Here is a 26,315-nt window from a genome sequence, read left to right as displayed (position 1 = left end):
CCCAAACTGCACCAGACAACGTCTCCTGTGAAGGGCACCCCAACAATCACCCCTCTTTCAAAGTCACTGAAGTCTCCTTTTACAGCTCTTCTAGCCATAAATATAGGCAACTAGGGCTGGCCAGCATTTCTATCCATGACTCTTAAGCAAGCAGGGATGTTACTGGTGTAATTAGCCCTTGTGCCCCACCTGTGCAGAAGCTCTTGCTTTCATTATACTTGATGTCCCTCATTTACTCCAGTTTTTGTCCTACAAGCTCTATATGCCATCACCATAATTAATGTTTTTATACTTCATATTCAAAGCAATTAAAAGCAATTTCCTCCGCATTTTTATTCATTTAAACGGTAATCCATTACGCAAGTAATGTGTAACTGCAACGGATTACTTTTTTCAACGTTTCATTACCGAGGTGATCAACCCCCAGTTACAAAGGCTTTTCTTTTTCATTGTGCTCTTCGGATTTCCACAGCTTGCTACCGACTCGCACCAAAATTGCACTTGAGATCCTTCACGCAGCCCTGATCCCTTTTGGATCCTGTAATGAGTAAATCTCGTATACAGGCGTATGTGGGATGAAGATGCACATCTCCAGTTTTTGGCACAGGGATATGCCCAAGCTCTTGAGAGGGCTCCGTCACACACACAATGTTCAGAAAATCGCACGGGGCAAATAATGGAATAATAAAAACGTCTCAGCCAGGACTGGCATTTCTTATTACACATGTGTCCTGTCATAAAGCATTAGGGAGGTGCGAAGTGAAGAGTATCCACACTCGACACAGGAATAACTGTTATTTGCCTGATGAACAGGCGTCTCCTGGTAACCGATTACTGGGCAAGCATTCATTTCGATTTATCTTGCGCAGGCCACAGAAATGCCCCTCTTCCTCACACCTCAGGCATAAATAGCCTCAGTGGTACTATAGACATTGGATGTAAGGTCACTCCATAATAGACACAAACAAAATTTTACTTTACTAAGGTATGCTGCAGTCTCACAAGTTCTCTATTTTTATCATCATTATGAGCAAGCAGGCAGTAACATGCAAGCTGCAATGATCATTTAAATAAGGCCTGTTTTACTCAATTAAACACTGAGGATCACAGATGGACTTTTTAACATCATGGCAATTCAACAAAAAAGACTCATACACTCCTGTGAAATGCAAATTTTCAGCAAAGTGTCTCAAACTGAAATGTGATTCTAATATTTGTTTAATGGCAAGCTGTGGGGATATAAAAATCAGTTTGTTCCAGTGTACTTCATTCAGTATTTTCAAAGCTTTATTTCATAACAAGAACAAAAATGGTACTAAAAGTGCAAATATTTTTGATGCCATCATGCCATCAAATCTATAAATCCATTAGAGCTGAAATGAAGCCTGCAGTAATAGAAGTTCAATATGGATAGGGCCTCCTGACCTAAATTAATATGAGCCCAGGCTCAAGCAATTGTCTCTTTTCCTGTCTGTGAAGTGATTCCATCTGCCAGGTTCATGTGGGCCGTGAGAATCAGACTGACACCAAGAGAGACGTGCGTGTTGGTGTGTTCTGGCTGAGGTATCTGTCGTTAGTGGAAATCTGATAAACCCGGGCTGGAGAAGCTTCACAATGCCGGCGTCAAAAACGCAATGGAAAAGTCTTTTTAGAAAGAACAGAAGAAAACAAAGAGAAACAGTGTTTTTTCTATTCAGCCTTTTAGACCTAAACACATGCAAAAAATAGTCAAGTTTAACTAGGCCAAGAGGGCATTAAGAGTCAGATTACAGTCTTCTGATCACAGCCTATACAAAAGTAGATTTCAAAGCAGAGATCATTTTTTTACTTTCTCTTCTGCCGTTTGGCTGTCACAAACTCAGATAGCATGACTTGCAAATGGAAATGTATTGATGAAAGAACATTATTAGCTAATTATGTTCTGTTTCTGGTACCTAAACCAACCAATAGTATCGTTAGACCAACACAAAAAGTAGGACTAGGCATTTGAACCTAACACACAAATTAAAAACTGGATTACACTGAAATCACCCATCGATAAAATAAACTTGGAAAACAGTATGATAACCCCAGCACAATACCCGTACAGTCTACTGTACATCCCACTGATCACTCAACCAGGAAAGCTTGAGCTTGGCTTATTCCTTAAGCACACAACAACTTTACATTCTTAATATCCCAGGTTGTTGGTTTCAGCTGCATGATTCTGCAATGAGCAAATGAGAAGACTCCTACTATGTTACAGTTATATGTCATTTCATCCGCGCGAGTGCTTGCTTTGAAGGTATTGATTGAAAGATGTCCTTTGTAAGTGCCTGTGTTCGTGCCTTAGGTCCTCGTAGCCTGAGCTCTTGGCCAATGATCCTGCCCTAACTGTATGGTGGGTTAATGAATACTCTTTAAGAGGTGTTCAAGGTTAATACACCTGTGAAAGGGAAGGTGGATTTCATACAGACTAGCCAGCGATAGAGATTCTCTCTCAAAAATCCCTTCTACACTCCCAGATGTCAAGAAACTAGCTAGCAGAAGCCTCAAACAATTTATGCACTAGTGGCATTTGAACTCACCACCTTTTGACCTCCAATGAGCAATAGCATTGGATACCATCCAATTCAGCAGCACCCTGTTAGTGACAAAAAGATCTAATATGGCACATCCATGCCTACAATTTCCAGCCACACAACACTGCCTAGTGTAAGATACGTTTTCGTTCTTATCATTACAGGAGGCCAGTACTGTGACATTTATCAATATTTCATGATGTGATTTCTGTAAGCACCCTGAACAAATAAATCAATTTCTCAGCAGTAAACTGCTTAAGAGAAACAATGATAACCCGCAGGATGGCATGCAGAAGCTGTGAAAATTAATTGCAAACAGAGCAAGATGCTTCTTGACTGAGCTGGCTTCTAAATCTGCTTTCTAAACGCAGAATTACGTTTGAGCTAACAAGTTTTTCTCCATCTGACAGGCAGAGCCATGATAATGTGGATGACTGGGTTTCGCCGAAAAAAACTCAGCAGCTTGTACAGTGCTGCAGAAGACCTGGCACCTGGTGGTTGCAAACCATGGAAAAATGGCACATGTAACATCGCCATCCCATTATGTTTTGCTCACCTATAGTACGCCAGTCACTAAGAGCTAACTGTCCTGCTTCACATACAGCAGCATGATAACAAATGCTCTCCCAGCCCCCTCCCCCTCCAACTGTGTAACACTGTTTATACATTTTGGTCATGCTAAAGTTAATAATAACCCCCTGCGAAATCTTCCTGGGGTCAGAACAAAGACACAAGGATACATGTGAATTTTTGTCCTTATTTCCACTTCGCAAACAAAGATTTCCAAGCTAACAATGGCCAAAAAATAGTAATATTTTTTAAATACGCTGTAGGGCCAAAAATCCAGAGAGGTCAGTGGCGTTATGGGTATTAAAGGATTATGCTGTAGTCGTGCCAAAAATTCCATATACAGACAAGATTACTCCATTCTGTAAAATCTACCAACACCACTTTGCATAGACCCCATAAGTCCTCACACCAGCAGCAATTCTCTGCCTCCTTAGAAAAACAGCGTCCACAAAAAAGAGCACTAGAAAACTTTCTTCTAATGCCTTTTCCATTCCATGCATACACAAAGTAAATGAGATTTTTTAAAACTCTTTTGTTACTGCTTGAACCCACATCTGAAACTCCAGCAGGGGTTTAGCAGGAACACAGAAGCTTCAGACAAATGAAGGAAAGCTGGTGCTGGGGTTCCACAGGTCAGGCTACACTCGCTACAGTGGGTGTTAGTTTTAAGTGATTTAATTCTAAGCCTTGCAGAGCCTCTCCACAGTGTTCTATGTGACATTATTAGGTATATCGCTCATAAACACTATTACAGGACCATCTGTAAAAAGACAGGATCATCAGTGCAGCAATTAGCTAGGTATAGTATCTTTTATCCAGAAACACACATGAAGGTATCGCGCAGGAACTGATGAAGAGGAAAAGGTGCCTCCATTGGCAATGCCCTTGTGCCGACCAGCCTCAAACAGACTCCCAAGATCCAATGAGGGGAGGCCCGTGGGCGATTCAGCATGGGACTCTACATTTTTGTCTCAGACGCCACAGAGCTCTGGCTCCGGTGGAGCTGACTTATCACATTACAAGATGACGACTGTCCAGCCAAGAACGGGAGGCCCCTCTGAAGCCTTCAGCTCACTTCAGGCGTTTTCTGGTCTGCGCAGCACAGCCACAGACGACTCCATGCAGAGACAGAAGCCCATAAAAAGAGCTGTAAAGTTTAATCCCAGTAATGATTATTAAGACAATAAAGGTACAGTGCCAAGCTTTTGCTGGCATGCAATCAAGGGTTTGCAAAATTACAAATAAAATTTGGAAAAATCTACAGCATTGTATTCAGCCACATAGCAAGACCTAAGTGAAAAAACAACACTGGCAAAAAATAAGTGTAGCCAATATTATTTTTCACGAACATATATAGTAACTACCACTGGGAGGGACACAGGAACTCTTTATTTTGCATGCTTTAATGAATATGCATGTTAAAATATTCTTTGGGTTATATATGCAAGTTTAAAATGTTGTTTCCTTGCCTCTTTCAAAAAGGTTTTTCCACAGTAGTAGAACCTTGCTCTTCTCAAGAACCAGCGTTTGAAAACAGATTAAAAGCCTTTACTCTACTCCAGAGTTGTGTTAAAGCTGTTTCTTTTACAGCGCACTCTTTCTTAAAAGCATTTTCTAGAGAGCACCTTTCCTACTTGCAGAAACTCCAGCAGGGATCCAGGGTTTTATTACAGCTGAAGTCTATCATGTATCTCTTTCAGTGTTTCGCCTCTAGTGAAAGTGGCTCAATTGGGTAGAGGAGGCAACAGCTCCTGTAGCATCTCGAAGCCTTGCATCACTGTAGTTAACTACAATGCCAAGCTAGATGGTTAAATACAAACCATTGAAGAGAAGGACTAGAAAAGTCAAGAATCATTTAGTATTTACAGCTGTTTAGAAACAAAAACTATTTTAGATGTTTTGTTTCCTTGAAAAGCTCTTTAATTGCAATGGACATTAACACTATGAGAAAGCCTGCTGTATTATTCTGGAGTGGTCCTATTTATACAGAATGTGTTCCAACACAACATGGAAGTTGTGATTTACTCATCTTTCACAACTCCATTATTAATAATATTAAAATATCAGCTCTGAAGCCTCTTTATTTTCAATTCCATTTTGCTGTTTGAAATACAGTAAATGTTGTTTCCAGCTATCTTTTATCACTGCAACAGCGCTGATGAATGACCAGCCACCACAAAAAACTTACTCAGGCTTTTAGGAAATAGTTATTTTTTTATGAAACACCCTTAAAGACTTCAAAGGAAAGGAACAAACTCACTTTCCTAGAAGTACAGAAAGACACAAGACTGCATCAGAATCCACATGTATTTACCCAGAAATAACAGAACAACATAAAGCTGCTTAGTACAAGTCCACTTTTATAAACAGTTTAACTAAACCCTGATATCTTTGTAAAATTGTGTATTTTTTATAAACGTAAACTTCTGTTCCTAGGAGTGCTCACTAAAGGGATTAAAAATCAAGAGAAAATACAGGCACATGGATAAAAGTCCTGTTTTACGATATTTTTTTTAAAAGATGTGGCAAAAAAGTAACTAAAAATGTGACTGCAGACCACATTTGCAAAACATCACTGAAATATTAGTTAATAAAATACAAACAACTGAGAATATTAACCTGATGCAAAAAAAAATACCATATTGGACACAGATCCACAGAAGTCTCACTTTATCTGCAGAGCCAGCAAGTGTTTACTTATTGGGCCATTTCAGTTCAGGGTAAGACACCTGTCACTCAGAATTAAAAATGGTGCTGGGTGCCTGTCTACCTTAAACTCTAAACCTGTCTTTCTGAGCGGTTCTCCGGGCTTGTTGAGAAGCGCACACACCCCCGTCACACTGGAAGCAGACTGTGGCAGTTTTCTCTGAATCTCTCCCCCTCCCCAGGAGGCTCTGTCAGCACATCTGCAGAGGCCTGCTCTTCAACGTTGCCCACCAGAACGACAAAGCAGCTCAGCTGAGGTGTCAGCACTGGCCTTCTGTAGAGTTTGGATTCCGAACGTCAGGCAGACAGCTGTTAGGCATCCATCCCTCCATTTTCTTACTGCTTTATCCAACTCAGGGTCGCGGGGGAGCCGGCAAAAGCACGGGGCAGGATAAACCCTGGACAGCATGCCACTCCCTCGTAGGGAACACACAGGGACGCACACACTCACACTCACACCACGGTCAATTTTCCCAGAAGCCAATTAACCTACCAGTATGTGTCTGGACTGAGGGAGGAAACCAGAACACCTGGAGGAAACCCACCCGAACGTGAGGAAAATATACAAACTCTGCGCAGAAAGCATCCTGGGAATTAAACCCAGAGCGCCAAAACGGCGAGGTAACAGGGCTAAGCACAGCACCAGCTGAAGCAACAGTCGCAAGAATATCTGACACACTCCAGAAACAAAATGCACTCTGGCGCAGACATAACCAGTGCATGTTAGAACACCACCACAAAAGGCAATCTTAGTTAAATATTCTTTCTACTCAAAGTTCAGCACAGAAAATGAGGACATTTCTCTGGGCAAAACGCTGCTGTCACCTACCGACAGTTCAATGACCTGTGAATTCAGTTTTGTACAATTTACTCTTAAGTACGCTAGGCTGTTATACTACTACAAACAATTAAACGGACTTCACAGACCTTTTGATTCTGACCCCAAAGAGCTGGAGCCCTTGAGCTAAATGCTCAAACTGTGAGGGGCCCTGTGCTGATCAACAGAGCTCCACACTGCTTAACTTGAACAATGGGCAGGTCCTTCCTCGGTCTGCTTGAAGATGATGCACGCTCCCTTCCGAGCCACACTTTTGGGAATTAACAATTAAGAATTAAGGGAGCTTGCCATGTAAAAAAAATTGAAAATGCCAGTCATACCCAAAGCAAGCCTTAGTCAATCCTCTAACAGATTAAACAGCTCAGATGCACAGATGACGGACAGCACCGCAGATGCACAAGGACACAAGGTGGCACTGTGCCATAAAGCTGGAAATGCCAGCCTCCACGCCAAAAAGAACTCTACGGTACAAGCGGCACATCCCCAGTGTGTCACTGCCAGCTCCCTGCCTGGTACAGCACTGAGCTCTGGACTGGAACTTTGTGCCCCTGTCCTACTGCTCCCACACCACCCAGCAGCATTGGGAGATAAACTCTCGTCAATCATTAATCTATCGCAACCTCTGCCTAATGACTCAAACTGTCCGCTAATGCTCAGGCATTTTAACGTAACCACAAAAAACGCTGCTCTGGAATTCCTGGCTACCCATAATGCGCACAGTCCGTAAACCAGTGTGTCAGTCCCAGGGTGTGGTACTGTGTATTGACAAATGGGCGTGATCATTAATTTTGCTTGTGCAGAAACAAAACATGAGAACAAATGTCCCAGCCTGAAGGCCCCCCTCATCTCATCTCTCTCCTCCCCTTACTGAAATCACAAGCGCTTATTCACACAATCTGCCAAGTACACAGCTGATCACAGAGGCTCACTGCAGATGGATTACACACACAATCTCCCAGTGCTGTGGGGCCCCAGGACCCTGATCTGTGTGACACTAAATAACGATAAAAGAAAGCAAAATACCATCCAGACACAGGATACTACAAGACTTGACTGTCCTGACTAGTAAACCCAGCAACTGGATGGTTCCACTGCTGCTTTTGACCCAATCAACCATCCTGTCTGAGCTCAGGCGACTGTCCTCGTTCCTTATGTGTGTAGGGATGGTTCTGCTGAAGAAACCAGCTTCCAAAAGTAGCAATGCACGCAAAATGTTTTTTTTAAGTGCTTTTGCTGTTTAAATCAGAGGAACAGAATTTTTTTTTATTTAATCCCACTCACAGCGATTGTTTTGTTCTGTCCTCTCTCTCTCTCTCTCAGTAGATATCCTGTTTTCAAAACTGGGAAGCAAATTCTTTTCCACATTAGGATATCTGTTTCACCTCTCAGAATTATTTTCTAGAAGGCAAATACAGTATACTGCTTAGAAACCAAGAATGTATCCATACAACACAGAACAGATTTGCTGTCTAACATTCAACTGATAATTACTGTAAGCAATGATGAAATGGGATAGATGGGATATAGCTGAGAATTCATCTTGTAGCACAGCCTGAAGGCATTTTTTATTTGAGCAAAATGCAAGCCTCCAAAAGCAGACAGCTCATGCTACATTTCTGCGAGTCGAGATGATACAAGTCCAGATTCCTTATCGTTTATGAATTGTTTTACAAGAATTAAAGTAATACACTAGAAGCAACTTCAAGCTCGTTACAATCCACTTCCTTATTATCAATTTTGAGTCCTACTGCAAAAGATAAGCCAACTGGGCAATAAATCCATGTGTGCTAAATGCTCGTCAAATCATTTCACAGGGGCAACTGATTTGCCTTACTGATGTAAATATGAGGTTTAACAAATGGATCTGATCGAGTGCGATACTACTTTGGCTTCTTAAAAAATTGTTTTTGTCACCATCCATAATTTACCATATGACTGCCCGACACAGTGCGTACTGTTCAGACAATCTAAAAAAGCTCTCTAGGCATTTTTGCTTCGTGTTAAAATGAACCACATGCTTGAAGAATGTCTGCTGACTGGCCAAGGGCACAATCTTTCCAGTAAACAGGTTTGTCTAAACCCAAACCCTTTTGCAAAAACAAATTTATTACTTTTGAGAAAGCGCAGAGTAATGAAGACAGACTTATTTGCTGTTCTTTATGATGGAAGAGACATACATGAAAGCCTAATTTAGAAATATGCACTCTGAAAGGATCTAAAAAGTATAAGATAAAAGATATATATTTCTTCATATAACACAAGGTCTACATGGCTGGCTTGACACGGAGGAGTGGGAAGGCTGTAAATGATATTTTGCAATGCATGATGGCTCAGGCCCATTATTACTCAATGAAGGACTTCTTTCAGTACAGTGTACTACTGGAGCCTCCAGGGACTAAACAAACTTTACTTTTCCACTTTAAATATGTAAATTAATCTTCCAAAGGCCATCCTAACAGAGTCAGTTAGGAGATTCTGAAACCAGCTGTCCCAAAGCAAGCCTTCGCTAGAATATAAAGTACTATAAAGGACCACGGTAACAAAAAGCTGGGGATTGCAGTGAACATGCAGGCACTCTCCTGTTGTGAAAACACTGTGCCTCAAATATTTACAATAGAAGCTGGAATCTCTCATTGCCAGGGGCCAGATTGCAACTAAAGTTATTTTTTTCAGCCCAAGCTCCCCTGTGACATTTATAGCTATTGACATCTCCACTCAGTGTAAAATGTCTTATTATCCCTGTTGGTAGGAGAGAGACTAATAGACAGAGGAGCTAAAGAGCACGGTCTCAACTGATGGACCCAGGGTTCTTAAGCCTGAGTAGCCACTCTTTTCACAAAGAATAGCATCTGATAACACTGCACACACAACAAGAAGGAGAATACAGTACATTGTCAGTCTCACTAAAGATATAGCACACATGTAAAAATAATTGGCACAGTACTGTAATTGTCATCATAAAACACCAAAACACATTTGATTCTCAATCAACACATCCTTCTTGCAACTCAAAGGCTTTCATAATCACTCTCATCATGATTAGTCTGTAGAAAGGGAGGCCAGGCATTATCAACATTCCCACAAAGGGAGGATTTTAGTTTTTGGACTGCAAAATCATGCACAGAGTCTCCAAACTAAACAAATACAAGGGTGGGGCAGCCTGTTTGCCCTGGTGAGGTAGCTTTGGAGTTGCCTAATAAAGAACAGGACTCTAAGAAAATTAAGTCTGTATCTTTAACTGAGGCAGCATTCCAGGGTGTCCGAGCCTGCTTGCCGAAATGGTGCCTGAACAGGAATCTAATGACAGAGAATACTTCTTCATTGTTAAAATGCACATGTAATGCTTTTAAAAGGCAATGTATTCACCTCACTGAAGTGACATTTAAATAGGCAGGATCCATTTTCCTCATTTTTTTCCCTCCCTGGGTTCTCTACACTGTAATTTGAAGCTGTCACAAACAAATCTTCTCCACAGACCTTTTTAAATGTCAGGTGCCATCAAACTGGGTGACAGTTGTCTCAAAGCAGGAATGCTGCTGCAAAAAATGAATATACAAATTTCTGAGCACCCATAGGCTGCACAGAAATAAAAAAATATATATACTGTACATACACACACACACATATGTATGTGCAAAGAAAACAACACAAAAGCATTAAACAACATGTACTAATAAACTGCTCAATTCATGATCACAACCAAACTTAGTATTATACAAAACCACTCAAAAAAGTATCAAAACCCCATGAAGAAAACTCGTCTGAACCAGCGTAACTTTAAGTCAACCCGATGCCTTGTTCCTGTGTGTGTCTGAAGATAGAGGGGGTTACAAGTAAACTTCTAACTGCTGAAAGTGTACTCTTTAACATTAAACAACCAGACAACCAGATATCTGCACACGTACAGCATATACAGTATAAAACCATTAACACAGCACTATCTAAGAATTTAATTGACTGTCATAATTTAAAGATGTTAACAGAGGCTTTGCTTCCTAAACAAATAGTATAGTAAAAATGTTAGACTGAGCAAATAGCTAATTCTCAACATCTAGAGTATCAGGAATTGTAAACCACTTGACTGAAAATGGCCAGCATGAGGTGTCATAAGTTGCTACCGCAGCAGCACTGTCAGACTGGCCTGAGGTTTTCTTCTGTGAAGTACAGCACTCTCTACAGCCACCAGCACGAAAGGCAGATGACAAGATGTACGGGCTGTGTGTTGGATGCCAGGCGAGTACATTAACCCGCTGCTCAGTCATACTCGGTGCCCGTTCTGCTCAACGGTTCGTTTGTTCTCCAATAACGGTGCCAGCACAAAGGGGAAAGATTGTCGAAAAACGCAAATCAGCAAAAAACTTCAAATCAGACTGCAGCGCACGACGAAAGGAGGTGAAGAAAGCAGCTCTTCTCCAAACAAGAAAAAAAACGATTAGCTCAGATTCTGGCACGACAATATTTCTTAGTCTCTGTTTTAACTGCAATTATCTGACCTCAGCATAGACCTCCCAGTTGTGCTGCGTAGGAAGAGGAACTGGACAGCCAGCGGGCTCATCGCTGTCCTATGCCCACATGCAGGGCTGCAGGAACAAAGAGGTGATATTTACTGTACAGTACCTGTTCACTACATTACAACTCAGGTGCCACAGAAAGAAGCCAAAAGCACAGAAATACTATCTACTATCTACAGTATTATTATAGGTACATGAAATTCTCTTTTCATGCTCACTCTAGAAACTGTACATAAGAAATAACCATCCAGATGCTTGCTACACAACTTGTAAGCCCTCTCTTCACCCCTCAGTGCCCACACAAATCAGCACTGTGATGTCTGCTCCCCAAGACCAGGATCCACAAGCACAGCCAGGTTGACCGTCATTTACTACCACCTCGAGACAGTGCAACATGCATAGAGGATAAGACACTAAAAGACGTGCAAAACTCCAGCCAACTACAATAAAAAACATCTGTTCCCTAAGTCAGGCAGGAGATCCAGATGTAGAGCACCAGAGGAAAGGGTTTCCAGTAAGGACTCTCCTACTGAACACAGTGGGATGATGACCGAAAGACATGTTCTGTACACAGCACTCAAAGAGCTTTCTAAACACACTTGTTAACAGCTCACAAAAGAGATAAAAATTAGTTCTTGAATTCTCAGAAGAACGACTGCCCACCAATACTGTTACCATTGGAACAAGAGAAATGAGCAGTGTGAAATTAAAAAGCTTACATTTTTCTTCAAAAAATATTTGAGTCAAGCAATTCTATTTACGGGAGCTACCCATGCAACACTAATCTAAGAGCATATTTTAGAGGCGGAAGAAGCTAGAAGAGAAAAGTCTAAGTCAAATAAAGAACAATGACTGCACCTTGGTTGGTAAACTGATTAGATGTGGGTGTTCAAGGTCATTGTGAATATGTCTAATGCTTGTGCTCCACTGTTACAGCTCAAATGAATGATCTCGACACACAAATTGGATATTATTTAAGATAAGCAGTAAATGTGTTTTTAGATCATCAAACCGGTGAATACTTATTAGCATGCTTAATGAAACAGTCTAGCGTTTCTCAGCTGAACAATTCAAACATTCTCAAACCCATCGCTAAGAAAAGCATCTGCAGAATGAGCACAGAGTCACCTGTGGTTTTCCAATCTAAAAAAAACAGGCCTACCTTTAACTTTCACTGTGGGTTTTATCAGACAACAATTCAAACATTAACACTGTAACCAAATAATATGAGTTACCACTCCACTCTATAATTAAGTCAACAGTTATTACACAGCAAAATCTGTCTCTGAAAATCCTCCAAAATAAAGCTGTTCATCCCCTAGTTTAGAGTGTTGTAAGAGTGGGTGTTTGGGCATATTAAATGCAATTTGAGCAATAGGGCCCTGGTTATATGATGTCTATATATTTCCCAAGAATCAATTTCATATGAAAATGAGATCATCCTCAGCTCACCTGTGGGAAGTTTTCCACAAACAGTAATGAACTCATTTAAACATTTTATTGCGGTCTCTGAACAGCTGCCAGTTGTCCAAAGAAACAGACAGTTAAAGCCTTATTCTACTAGGCAGTTGCCAAACAAGCACTGTCTAAAGCTTTTGTAGGGTTTCTTGATTAGCAATCATAAGGAAATGGTTTGGAATCAAACTCGGTGGAAGAGGCAGGTTACCTTAAAATAGGTGCCGATGTTTTCTTCCAACAGGTAATTTATTCATAACGTCAGCAGCTTGCCTCTCCTGAAAAAAATTGATCCCACTGGCTTTCCACCAATTGCTGTGAAATCTGTTTTCTAAAGAAGACAACATGTGCACCAAAAGGCCGCCTTCCAAGCTTTGCTTTCTGCTGCGTTGCCGAGACAGTGTGTGTATGGCCCTGAGAGGGAAACGAAACCCTTTTCGTTTTGAGGAACATTGTATATCACCTAATAATCTTCCCCATCACAGCTGCCCACTACGTCAGCAAAACAAGAAGGCCGCACTTGTTTTCCTTGAATCCAGTGAGCGTTTCAGATTTAATATGATCACCAGAGTGGCAGCAGCTATTTAATAACAATGCTAATAGTTTATCCCAGCAGTGGCCGGGTGTCACTCACACACCCTGCAGTTTGCAGATGGCACACTGTCTGTGGTTTCCTAAAACATTATCATCTAAACATTTTATTTTTAGGTAGCTTTTACCTCTCTAGATTAATCCAGCCCTCACAAAAGGTCCACAGCTGAAACAGTTGGAAAAAATAAAAGCCCCCTTTCGAAATACATATTGCCAAGCAACAACAGAGCAAGATACTCTCATTTCTCTTCACTAATGCTCTTATTCTCCGCGGTGCCAGAGAGGGGGTGGTGGCAGCGAGGGGGAACAGTAGCAAAATTTACTGAACAAGTGTCCACTTCCAACCAAGAGACACCACCTCAACTCCTCACACACACACGGTTCTTAAAAAAACACAACACAGCTCCCCTCCACCCCACTCTTTCACTAATAAAGAAATCTAATCCACCACTAGCACGCATCTGTTTAAAACTTCAGCAGTACCAAGGAAAAGCCTTCATTAAACAAACAAATGATTATGAATACAGGTCTGACACAAATTCAAACAAACATGTTAACGTAATCAGTCACCTTGCCAAGTTATACTGAACCAAACTTCCCTAATTCACATCCTTCCCCCTTGCCCCTGAGAACAATTAGGGCTCATTTTTATGAAAATGACCTGTAATTTAGTCAAAGGGAAATCTACAGAACATCAATTTCACCAGGTGGGTGTTCATTAACAGCAGCAGGGAGAGCCTCCTTTTAATAGAGTGTAAGCCATAAACATCCCTCATAATTACTCTTCTGCTATTTGATCTCACCTCTGGGGTTTTTACTGTTATCTTCATTTATTTTCTTCATGTCCTGCTTAATGTTTACTCAATGGTGAGGCTGTAGCTGCCCTGTGTGTCAGAGCTGCCATGGGTACAAGGCCTTAAGGTGGAACCGCACAAGCAAACAGATTTCAAATAGAAGGGGGTGGCACCAATTTTGCAACCTCTTTTAGGCAGTTCAGGGGTGGTGTGACTTGGGAGATAAGAGAGAAATCAATGTTTAATTCCTTACTGTGCAGCCCAGCTTAAGCAATGAACAACACTGTGAGACTATACTACCACAGCATAAACACAGTAAATTAAGTGTATCACCTAGGCAGTGTAACACACCCAAGACGTTCCGCCAAGCCAAAACATCCAAACATTTCAGTATAGAAGGAGGACAGCAGGCATTCCTTCTCATGAAGCATTACATACAGAAGATTTCCACACCCCTACTGAGTCAAGAACAGGAGTCTCTGTTAGAAAAACCAAATTCCAGAAAAGAAATCGCATGAGTTTGGCCACAGGAGTCCAGCAATCCTGTACTAGTTTCTGTTGATCTGAAAGGAGAAAGGTTTCTCACTGACTCTGCTGATGTGGAACATGAGCAACTGCTCTCTGTAAGGGAAACTCTGTGGAAAAACTGCTCAGTCACCTTTACTCTGACTTGTACTGAAGAACAAACTGGAAACTGGAACAACTGTCCCTGACTGAACACTCTATCTCACTGTCCGAGTGTGCTTTAATTTGAGATTTAAGTCCCTTAAATCAGCCATACAGGACTTTTCTCATTTCCTTTGTAACATGAAGTTTGCTTGTACAGTAAGTTACCAGTATCCATGACATCCATGACAGATACAAGCAAATAATGGGAAAATCTGATACTGCTCAGTACAGTTCCAATCCACTATTAAATATATAATGATGTAACTGTTGTTACAATATATGAAGGTTTTTTTAAGGGATTGTTTTTCTCTTTAATTTTTTAATTTTAAATAACAGTATGTATTGAAGATTTTAAAGCAAACTGTATGTAATCAATCTCTCGTCCTCGTGCGAAGAAAGCTCAGTTATTTTTTACATTTTCTTTTTCTGATGGTAGAAGTTCAATGCATTCAACGAAATTCTGAGATGCAAAACACCATCATGCGTACAACCCTGCTGTACACACAGAATCTAGCTCTTGACTTAACATGGCTCAGCTATTACAATGATATTTTTCCGAACGTTTACAAGCACTGAAATGAAGGAGGCCATCTGTCCCAGCTCCATGGGAAGCACAAGGGGAGGTTTTGCTTGATTTTCGCACGCCTGACTTCACACAATCCGGCACAAATGTTTTAAGATGTTACATAAGGAATGGGACCAACAAGAGAGCATGCTGAAGATTTCTTTGTTAAATGTGAAATAGTGTTACAGCTTCTTCTTGTTATCAGTCCCTCACCCCTTTGTACCCACTAGCTCACAGCATATGGAATTCTCCTCTTCACACTCTTGAGTTTGAAAGCACTGCCTTTCTTTGCTGGCAGTATTGGTGGTCATTTGATTCAGTACAAGAAGCTGTAAGACAATTGTTCCCGCTTTTTCCGCAAATGAAGTTCAATCTTTCTTTTTTCCAAACCTGTCCATTTGTTTTCCTGAGATTGCGCTGAGCTCAGAAATACAAGCTGAGCTGTCTTCAAAACAAGCTGCAAAGGAAGAGATCTGGAGACCAGCTGGGGATCAGCTGAAAAACCAAGATGACAGAGGAGGTCGGTCGAGTCTGCAGTTTAGCAGCATCGCAATTAAACTCTGCTGCCCCGCCACTGTGATTTTAGAACTGAAGTGGTATTGAGAATTGACTATGGAAAAATACAGGCAGGTACACTGGGTTATTATTTCAGGCTTCGGTTCGAGAACATCTTATGAATAATACATGCTAAAGTGTATATAAAATATTTATACATAAAATTATTTAATGAAACATTTGATATGAATGCGAAAAAGGGAATGAATGAAAAGCATTCAACTTCCCCAGTATTTAGGCACTCCAGACAAAATAACATGATATGAAAGGAACTAGTAGCACAACTCGGTCAGCCCTGCAAGAGGTAAAGTTGGGGTTAGTCTGCCAGAGTTCGCCGGCTCCTGGAGAAACGGCGACTTCCCGAGCTCCTGCAGTCTCATGGTGATGTCAGGGAGGGCCGCGCCTCTCTCCTTCAACAGGCGAGGAAATACCCGTCAGCTCAGCTGCTGCAGAGCTGGTCGCATGTGAAAACAATACTGGCTGGACTGGGGGGGGGGGGTGAGGTGGGGAGAGCCTGTCTGCACGTCCTCATTCTCCCTGTGTGGGTACACTGGTCACCGCCGAGACGTGAAAACACGAATGACAGGTCTGGTTGGGTTTGTGTATGAAGAGCGGGTGGTAATTCTGAATTACTAAGAAATACAGTGCTTAAACATATTAAGAAAGCTCCTGTACATTCATCATTCCAGCTACAAGGGGCAAAAAGACCGTCATGTTTTACAGGGGAACCGCAACACTATTTCTTATATTTTGGGGATAAAAAGAATCGGCATTGATGAGTGCATTTCAAACTGAAAGTAAAAATGTATAAAGTTACGTGTGAAACCCCCAATTTACATCACAAAATAGACCAAACTTCCAGGTATGTGCAGCACCATATTTTGTGATTTAGAACGAGGCAACCAAACACCCGGTGAAGTGAAGTGATGTCCCTATGACATTGGAAACAAGCAGGCTTATCAATACACCTCTTTAAATCCAATAGGAATGTCACTCTCAACTTTGAGACAGTTTTGCCGACAAATACAACGTACTTGTTAATTCTGCATGCACGTGACATTGGAACATTTTTGCGGTGAAATATCTGTTGCACAACCGGTATTTATTCGTTAACAGTGACTAGTGAGCAGGAAGGGCGGCTTCATGGTACACTTTACGCAAACTCTTGCTCTCACCCGTGGTGATAGCAGGGGTTTGCGACCATATGGCGACCACTAACTACTTTCACAAATTTTGTTCATTACTTTGTGCTTAATTCTTAATTTGTAAAATTTTAGCAATACCTTCCATTCATTTATTTTAATAACCAGTCTGAGAAATTGAGACAGCAGTCTCGCTTTAAATGCTGACTATGAACTGATATATACATTACGCAAGGAATGATCTAAGTTATGAGAGTGTCCAGGGGACCTTGGATGTCTTCACTAACAGATTACCAAAGATTCCTGTGTTCTGCTTGCTCTTCCCGCCAGCTCACACGCAAGACTTCTCCAATCTCCATAAACATTCTTGTCCCGTTGTCTCTACATTATATTATAATCCCCCACCTCCCTTCCCCACCTAAGCAACCACCTGCATAAATATTTGATAGAAGCTGTAAACTACATTTAAGTAATCCCTTTAATATTCCTTGCAAAGGTAAATCCTAAAAGAATGTAACAGCTCTATTAAGAGACACTTAATTGTAAAATCATGCAAGAAATGCATAGTTTTACACAGACAATATGGAATCTGCTATATATATACACACACTGCAATTATAAAAAGGTTTGCCAAAACTCTGTAGTGACATACCAAAGACACCTGCTGTGTGGGGTAGGAGGCAATGGTAATAAAGACTCCATGACTCACTGCAACCAGGTGGTCTATTCCTTACTGCATTAGCATAAATCTCAATACTTCTGTAACCAAGGGCAATGGGATTTAAGATTAACAATATACTATGATACTTATATAAACCAACCAGGCTTTGCTTGTTATTCAAGCAAACTGGCCGAATGTTTTGTCAAATTCATCTTTTCAGAAGAGGGAGAAATGACACGTGATGTTGTAGGGCTCTTTGGCATTCCATTTACAAAAACCGGAGTGAGAAGATTCTGCTTCACTTATTCTTGCAGAAATATGCTAAAGTGGATAATAGTCAATAGCACAATGTTATTTTTTTTCCCAAAAGGCATTTTCTGCATTGTCAATGTCAATAAAAATAAAGAAAACGCTTAAGCTAAAGCACAGCTTTACACAACTCCACAATCTCCACAGCCTTACAATCTCAAAAGACTCTGAGAAAGCCTTTACCATAAGCATTCTAAAATTATGAGTTGTCCATTTGTTTGTGAAGGATACCAATACACACTGCATTAAGACTTAAATAACTGATAGTTGTAACTGCTGTGGAATTAGATTTCTTATCATTTCACAGTATGCTCAGCACTAACCTCTGATCATTGAATGCTGAACCTATAGCTAATGGATTAAATGAGCTTCAATAAACTAGTTAAAATGCTTCTCACAAACATAATGGTTAACATAATGTTTGTACTATCTGATTACTTAAAATTAGTGTTGTAGCTATCAAAACTTCATTAAAATTTTAATTCGCAGATTTAAACTTTTACTACTGCTCAAAAGACGCAACGTGCTTTGACAGCAGACAAAGCTTACTGTGAGATGTTCTCACTATATACAGCCCAGACTTGGATCTTGTTAAGTCATTATTGGAAAGCTAACATACAGTATGGGCTCTAACCAAGTACTTTCGATCAAGTATCATGGTTCACACCTGTCTGGTAGCACGCTATCCTCCTAACCTGTAAAGTGCTTCATTGGCTTTGATGCTTCTGGCTTCACACACACAAATGCTAAGTGTGCAACTTGGAAATGAAAGATCCTGGATCATTCCCTAATCACTGTCCTTAATACGAGCCCAAGGCCACTTCAGCATATTCTCTCATCGGATGCACATAAGAGCTCCAGCCCCAGCACCACTACTGCTGCATGACAATCACCCCAACACAATACTGTCGATTGTCAACGCATGGAAAAAAATTAAGCTTATGCACAGAAGTGCACAAACATTGTTAGTGGCTTAAGGTACAGAAAATACTTCTTTCACTGATCTTCCACTCTGTCCCCATTTTTTTTTGAAAAAGCAGCGAATCATCCCACTGTTCAAACACCTTAATTGTGTGTTAGCTGCTCTCTCACCCTTACAAGAGGCTGCATTGTCCCTTTGTATGGATCACATGGAGGGATTAGGCTTCCTTTCTTCCACCTGATTACATGCTCTGTGCTTAGTTTCTTGAAAAAGACATCCAGAACTGCAATTATGTCTTCCTATCGCTTCAGATTGGACTGAACAAAATCCCTGCGACTGTGAAAACACTGTGTATAGCTATCATTATAAGAAAAAAGACCCCCACCCCCCCATACATACATACACACAAGAAAAAGATCAGGATACACAGGGAGTGGGGGCAGTAATGCCTGTTTAAATTTAACACACCTTCAAACTGCCTACTCAATGCTAATTAAAGCAGCACTCTGGCTTTTCAGAAGAGGAAATATAACTATAGGTAGATTGCATAAAGCAGTACGCTGCTCAGAGTTTTAAAAAGAGTTTTTTTCCCCCCACCGCACAGAAAAATCTTACTGCAGTCTTACAGAAACAAGCAGCTTGATCGGCACACCTTTCATCAAAATAGTGAAAAAAAAACCAAAACTAGAAACAGTATACACATCTTGTTTCATTTTTATTTTAATCAGAAAGACCTTTCTGTTGTCAAGTTCAAAGGCTGAAATGTAAGAAAAGGCTGTTCTGTGGGCACTTAACACTTGTTAAAATTCAAAGCCTCCTTTTTCAGATCCCTGTGCAACACTTTATGTTTGCTTGAGAGGGTAGGAGAACTGTGTTCTTTGAAGGAAAAGAACCAGGGCTGAATCAGACTGATGCAAAACTACTGTACCACACAGAAGAATGGATATTCTGCCAGACTTTCCACCTAAATGAGTTGTTAATGTACTCCATGCTAACATTTACTTTTGCTTATTGGGTAATATACTGAATGTGTGGTATTGTATAACATTTAAGGTCTGTTGAGAAGCTTTACTATATTATTTTGCAGTCTGAGAGAGAGGCAAAGAGGCTCTGCACACTAGTTAGTCTGACACTTTCATTTGAAGATTTTGTAAATGCCTTCCAGCTAAGCAAAGACACCTGGCTTTAGGAGGGAAACAAGCAGGCATGTTCCTTTGTAATTCTGTAATGATCATCAACATCAACCGCAAGTGAGCTCAACTGCACCTCAGCCGAAAACCACAGTGCTTTGGTAAATAGCCACTTGTGAAGAACACAAAACAGTAACATTCAGTCTACAGAGACCAATTAGAAGCCTGTATTCAAAATGCCCCTCTGCAATAAAATCTGAAAAGTTTACGAAGCAGTTCAGGGGCCACCTTCTTCACTGGGGTGCTGTCAGCTTTTCCCTTTTTGACAACATACATGACACATGAAACAGGCTGCCCAGCTGGAGTTTGAGAGAAGCACATGCACCTTTTATGAGCAACATTAGGTCAGGGATATAACACGAGGTTCCCATCAGACAGGATTTCCCATCTTTACCAGTAAACGCACCTGGAGTTGAAAAGTATCATAAATATTAAACTGTTGGTTTAAATTTATTTTACGTCTGTGACAAATCAAAACTCCTAATATGAACTGCCATGTAGGCCTACAGCCTGATTCAGAACGTGATGCATTTGCCTTCAGGGGAAAAATACTTCTTTCATATACACTTGCAGCTCCTGAAGGGAAATGTAAGAGTATAAGCACTGAGGGGAGAAGTGATGAGGCCCTACCTTCGCAACGTCACAACCAGGATTTATATCTCACTTTAATCAAACAGCAGAGAGGTTTGCAAGCTATCAAAGAGGCAGAGTAAGTGTCTTTCTGAAACCAACAAAAGCCAGCGATAAATTCTTTCTAATGATTATCACTGAAAAAGCTTTTTAAACAGAGACAGACTCTGGGCTATAATATATATTCAACGATAAAGCGATAAAGCATGAATCTCTGAATGACGGATTGTAATAAGTACTGCTGAGGCTAACAGAGGTCCCTTCTGAAATGTCCAATTGCTTTGATTGATAGGTTGCTACTACAGAACACAAGCAGAAGATGGGAGAATGGGCACTTCAAGGTACAAATTGAGGTCTACAAGGCAATTTGCTGTTAAGGAAGTGTGAGCTCCTTCTTTTTTGGATCAATCAGGCTTTGAATATTAAATGCCAAAGCATTCAGTGGAAAAAAAAGCAACCACACCTTAACTGTATGACATTTCTGTAGAACAACAATGACAATAGCTGTTGATTTTTTATAAGATGCATGTAAGCCTGAATGTAATTTAACATTACAGTAGTCTCCAAAGGTTATTTGCTAGTTCATTTTGATTGGACAACTGGGGTTTACTTGACCTTATTTCCATAAAGACATCAATTAAAAAACCCTGTGAGAACTTCAAAATGAATAGGTCAGGAATGCCTCATAGTCTTTATCAGCAGAGGGTTGTGTAGAAGTGCTCGTTGCAGAAAACAAACATTTGAGGGAAATTCTGGCTTAGAATATAGCAAATGTGGTCCACTTCAGACTGAAAAGAGCCTAATGGAGTTTTCTGACAGGAGGCTTTGTTGTATAATACTGCCAACCATCTTAAAAATTTACTTGACAATGCCCAAAGAAACAGCAGATGTCCAGGCAGACCACATCTGTAGAGCCACGATTCCTTCAGGCTATCACACCCGCCCATTTTCTACTGCCATACAAAGGGCCCGTTCCAAGGACGCTCGCTATTCAGCTTTCAAACATCAATCAATCAAAACTCAAAAGATGACCGGGCTGTCCTATTTCATCACATTGAATGAAAATAAGGTTGCACAAAATTCAGTGTTTTCTCATTTAGGTCAGAGTAATGTGCCAACAGGGCTTCAGTTTTTTTTTTTAAGTCAGTAAAGTAGGAAAAAACAAAAACAATCAAGGCCAGAGGTTATGTCGTGTACTGTAACTTGACATAAAACTTAAAACTACAAAGTTGTGGTCTCCCACTGCAGACCTCCTGTTCCACTGCTAGATACTAACTGCCAAATGAAACTTTAAATCTTTTTTTAAAAATAATAAAATTATAAACCAACCACCTTTTATAATACTATATATCAATACGGTTATTTCTGAGCAATTAAACCTAAATAAAAGCAGAATGATCTCCAGAGACTAATTTGAGACTAAATGCCTGACTGTACAGTATTAAGAATTTAACATCCCCTTTCTGTGATCATTAAAAAATCAAACGCTTTGATAAAAAGTGCGCTGCTGCTCTTTCATGAGGGTTAATTTGTAAATACATTTACATAGTTCGCTCTCTCATCTGAAAAGAATACGAAAGAATCGCTCTTTCACACGCGTATGTGTGTTTAGTTTGATGAACTCCATTTATAAAGCATCAGTTGAGAACAGCATGCCGCCAAATCCCGAAACCAGAAGTGGGAAAAGACGCACAATTTTGTTCCGGTCCAAACCTACTTTATCGCAACGCGAACAAGTAATCGGAAACAAAACAAATGCTTTCTCTTGCTGAGTGATGAAAAATAATCTGCTCTTTAGCACTTTACAACGGTATTCACATATGCATGCACCTATATTACGAAAAATGGAAGAAAAATATTTTGCAAGACTACTAATACCGTTCACATCAATGGCGGGTCAAACAGCTCTAGCAATAGTTAACCGTCAATAAGTGTAATTGAACTCATATACGTCCCGTCAAATGGAAAAGGGGACTGATGCAGAGCACCAAAAACATTTTCGCTTTGCTGTATTCCGAGAAAGGACCTGCTGGATGTGCAGCAGCAGAACTTGAAAAGGGGAAAAAAAACTCATAAACACACAAACTTTTTGGAAGGTCTCTAAACGGCGGGTAACGTCGCTAATCTGCGAGCAGATGTTGTCCATCACAGCACTAAAGTAAACAATGCGGGACCCAGTAAAACAAAAGATCTCAACTCCTCCTTCTGTCGCCCCATTTCCCTCTCTTTCTGTTCAGTCTTAACTAAAGTAAAAAAAGGAACCAGCCCGTTACACTTCAATGATTTAACGGTAAACCCCCCTTCAAAAATGCGTACTGACATTGCAATTTCATAACAATAATGCAGAAACACATGCACTAGAATATTAGCCCCCCCCATTATGGTGAAGTACCAATCCGCGTTGTTGAGTACCTAAAACAACTCCTTAATGCAATTTCACACTGACGATAGGAAATAATTAGATGACGATATTTTGTAAAGAAAGCCCAAGAGGCAGAGGGCACGGTTTAACGTGCCTACAGTGATCCTAGTATTCATTCGATTGCATTTATTAAAAAAAAAACATTTTTCTTTCCATTAATTTTGTAGAATGATAAAACACTTTTCAGTTTTTAATCACCAAGTATAGTTGATTCTGGTAGAGGGGGGAAAAACGACTAGGCGCACGAAAAAGCTTATTTCTTTTGATAGTGAACTAAGACGTTTATGTGACCAAAGATGTCCTCGGAATACAATTCCCTCACCGTCCCTTCATTTTCTTCTGCGGCGCAGTGAAGCGAAAACACATGGACATCGTGGACACGACACTGCAACTACACACTACAGCATTTAGGTGTACAACGTAGTTGTTTAATAAATCTGCAAAATTTCAATCTTACCTCAATATGTGACGTTTATCTGAAGCACAAGCAACGACTTTAAGCACATAAGAATACCATCATCCGCTTTTTAAGATCGTTTCCTATCGATCTTGTTTTCAGAATAACTGATCCACCTTAAAAATGACAAAAAAAACTTAATCCTCCAAGCTCTAACTGTAGGCTAGAGAGCAATTTCCGATGCAGAAACAAATGAATCGACCTCGTCCGACTCTTTAAGAATATGTAGAGGGGAAAAAATGATGATCTGTATTTCTGAGTGATATATGTCCCCGATGGCTACAGTGTGGTACAGTATTTGGTTTAAGAATTGCTCTTCTTTTCTTTGCCTATAGCGAGGGCTGAGAGGTAGGGTCTGCGTGTGTGTATTTCTGTTTTTTTTCCCCTTTTTTCTAACAAGGCGGGGTCTCTTCTTACAAACCAATGACACAAACCCACATGAGCCAGCCTCGCCCCCTACAGATACTCTCTTTTTGTACAGACGTAGCCACTCTCTCGGGATTATTGTTCGGAAGAGCTCAAATCGCCGCACAATAGCGGACGAAGGGCGAGAACTCAGAAAGCAGCTCTGCGAGTAATACTTCCTTCGTAGAAAAGAAAACGGGAGGTCACACTACTTTATAATGCATACTTATGTAAATGCTTGCAATTTTAGAAGTAACTTTTAAATTAGGATTAGCAATGTTGCTGACCATGTTAATGCGTCTGTCATCTATCACCTGAGCTACTAGTAACCCTTAAGTGTTAATATGTGCTTTGTGTCTTTACATTTAGTTACCTGTAGAATGTATCTTAATAAAGAATGTGGCGTTTTGTGTTTTTCTAATTGTTTTAGTCAATTTCGAGTGGCAGTAATTAATCCGAAATTACGTTCTTATCAAAGTGCTGTTTTCTGGTTTGTGCGCCTATCCCATTTTGTTCGAATACTTTTAAGTGTTCCAAATAACATTCTTGAATTGGTAACATCTAGAGCGAAGTGCGAAGTTTATCCTTGTCACCTACCATCAATCTACATCTGCACAGTGAAGGGAGGTGTACACAAACTGATCTGTTTTATGTTATGAAGCCATCTACTCGGAATGACAAATTTGCATTGATTTGTTGGGATCTCTATGTGAAAATAAGAAGTTTCACGTGTAATATTAGATGTTACAGTGATGGGATGCTTGTATTAGAGCACGTATACCCTAATGTAGCATAGTACAATGTGGTAAATGCACATTGAAATTACAGTAAACCCTTCTAAAGCATAAGGAGACAGGAAATCATTAAACAAACCAAGGGAAGCCATTGCAAAGTAAAGAAAAAGCTTCTAAAATCGCATGCATTTTTTGCGATTCCTCTTCCTGAGGGAACAGGTGATCCAAATTGGTTGTACCTAAAGTATATTAACTACTGTAGTGAGATAAATCTCTTCGCAGGCTGAGAGGTGGTATTGAAATGAAAGTGGGCAATGAAAGTGAATGCGTCGTCATGTGTAATATGTCTGGCGTTTTTTCCTCTCGGGAATGCACCTAGCGACAAACTGCGAGATTTTTCTGTGCCAATTTCAATGGATCAAGTAAAATTGCTTCTGCGTTGCGCTGTTTTTTTTTTCGTCCGAGTTCAGTCACACTCCTTGAGGTGGGTCGCTGTGGTATGTCCGAGACAGAATACACACTACCGACCTGAACATGGGACTGCTGTTTTCGTTTACTTTTCTTTATTTTGATAAGATACGGATAGAAGTACACAAGATCTCCCATAATGTCAGCTTTAGGTGCCTTTTGAAGCAACTAAACGCTGACGTAAAAATACACCCACCTGTAGACATTTTTAGCCGTTTTCTCCCGGCGATCAATTTTGGGAAGCTGATCATCGTTTGCAAATCTTACTGTTGAGTGTATTTGTGCTTCTTAAATCCTATATGATTTACAATAGTAACTTGATTGTGTTACTTCTTTATGCTTTCATGTCAACATATGCCTTTCAGTTATGATACCATTTTCTAAGTGGTCGGAACGGTATTTATTGGTTTCTTACTGGAGTTCAGCGCTTCCTTCCATAAATCAAGGGGAGGTTTTTCGCAACTCTAAGAGGAGAGAACAGGCAACCTTCAATTTATGCAAGAATTTTAACATCCATAAATCTTACATGACTGAACACTGATTGAACTTGGGGGCCCAACCCCCACTGTAGTTTTCTGTTTTTATACCCTCCCTTGTAATTAATTGAACTCGTAACCGCAGCGCTTAAAACTCACAGTTGTGCAGAAAGTCTTCGTTCATTTTAAGATTGCTGTTGGCCAAAAGCAGAATTTCTGATTAAATCCCTTAACGGAGATACATTATTAGAATTTGTTTATCCTTGATGTCGTATATCTGAACAAATAGAACATGTATAGTGATGAACGCAGTGAATGAGTGACCGAAAGACCGCACCCAGGCTCGAGATTAATTTTGTTTAAAAAGTACAGCACAATTTATGTGATGAAATGGGTGTGCCTGTTTATCTGAGCGTCAGGCTGTCACAGTTCCAGGTGACTGCAGAGTGGGCATTCTGGAGTTGCAATCAAAAGCAAATCTCAGAGGACAAATAAGATCTCGTTATTTTACACCCAGCGAGAAGGTATATTAATTCCTTAAAGAGACAGGAACACACTTGCCGACGTTTATACAGTATATATATATGGGCACTTTCCTTGGGTTTCTTGTCTTATTGCATTGTTTGGCATGTTGCTGTGTCGTCGCTTTTATTGTCATCATGTTCATATCTTTCATCGTATGTT

At 40.4% G+C, this 26,315-nt stretch overlaps 1 protein-coding gene across 1 annotated transcript in view; it reads right to left on the bottom strand.

The window, feature by feature from the left end:
- Window positions 1–23,942, bottom strand: part of ctbp2a (C-terminal binding protein 2a) — a 112,818-nt gene extending 88,876 nt beyond the window's left edge. Inside the window, exon 1 of the mRNA XM_088917527.1 lies at window positions 23,549–23,942. The gene's annotated coding sequence lies outside the window, so the exon portion shown is untranslated. The remainder of the gene's footprint in view (window positions 1–23,548) is intronic.
- Between the last annotated feature and the right edge of the window lie 2,373 nt (window positions 23,943–26,315).

This window comes from Atractosteus spatula, chromosome 5 (assembly GCF_055471065.1).
Source record: "Atractosteus spatula isolate fAtrSpa1 chromosome 5, fAtrSpa1.hap1, whole genome shotgun sequence".
Classification (NCBI taxonomy): domain Eukaryota; kingdom Metazoa; phylum Chordata; class Actinopteri; order Semionotiformes; family Lepisosteidae; genus Atractosteus; species Atractosteus spatula.
The sequence above is the reverse complement of the archived record's forward strand: the minus strand, read 5'-3'. Positions and strand labels throughout refer to the sequence as shown.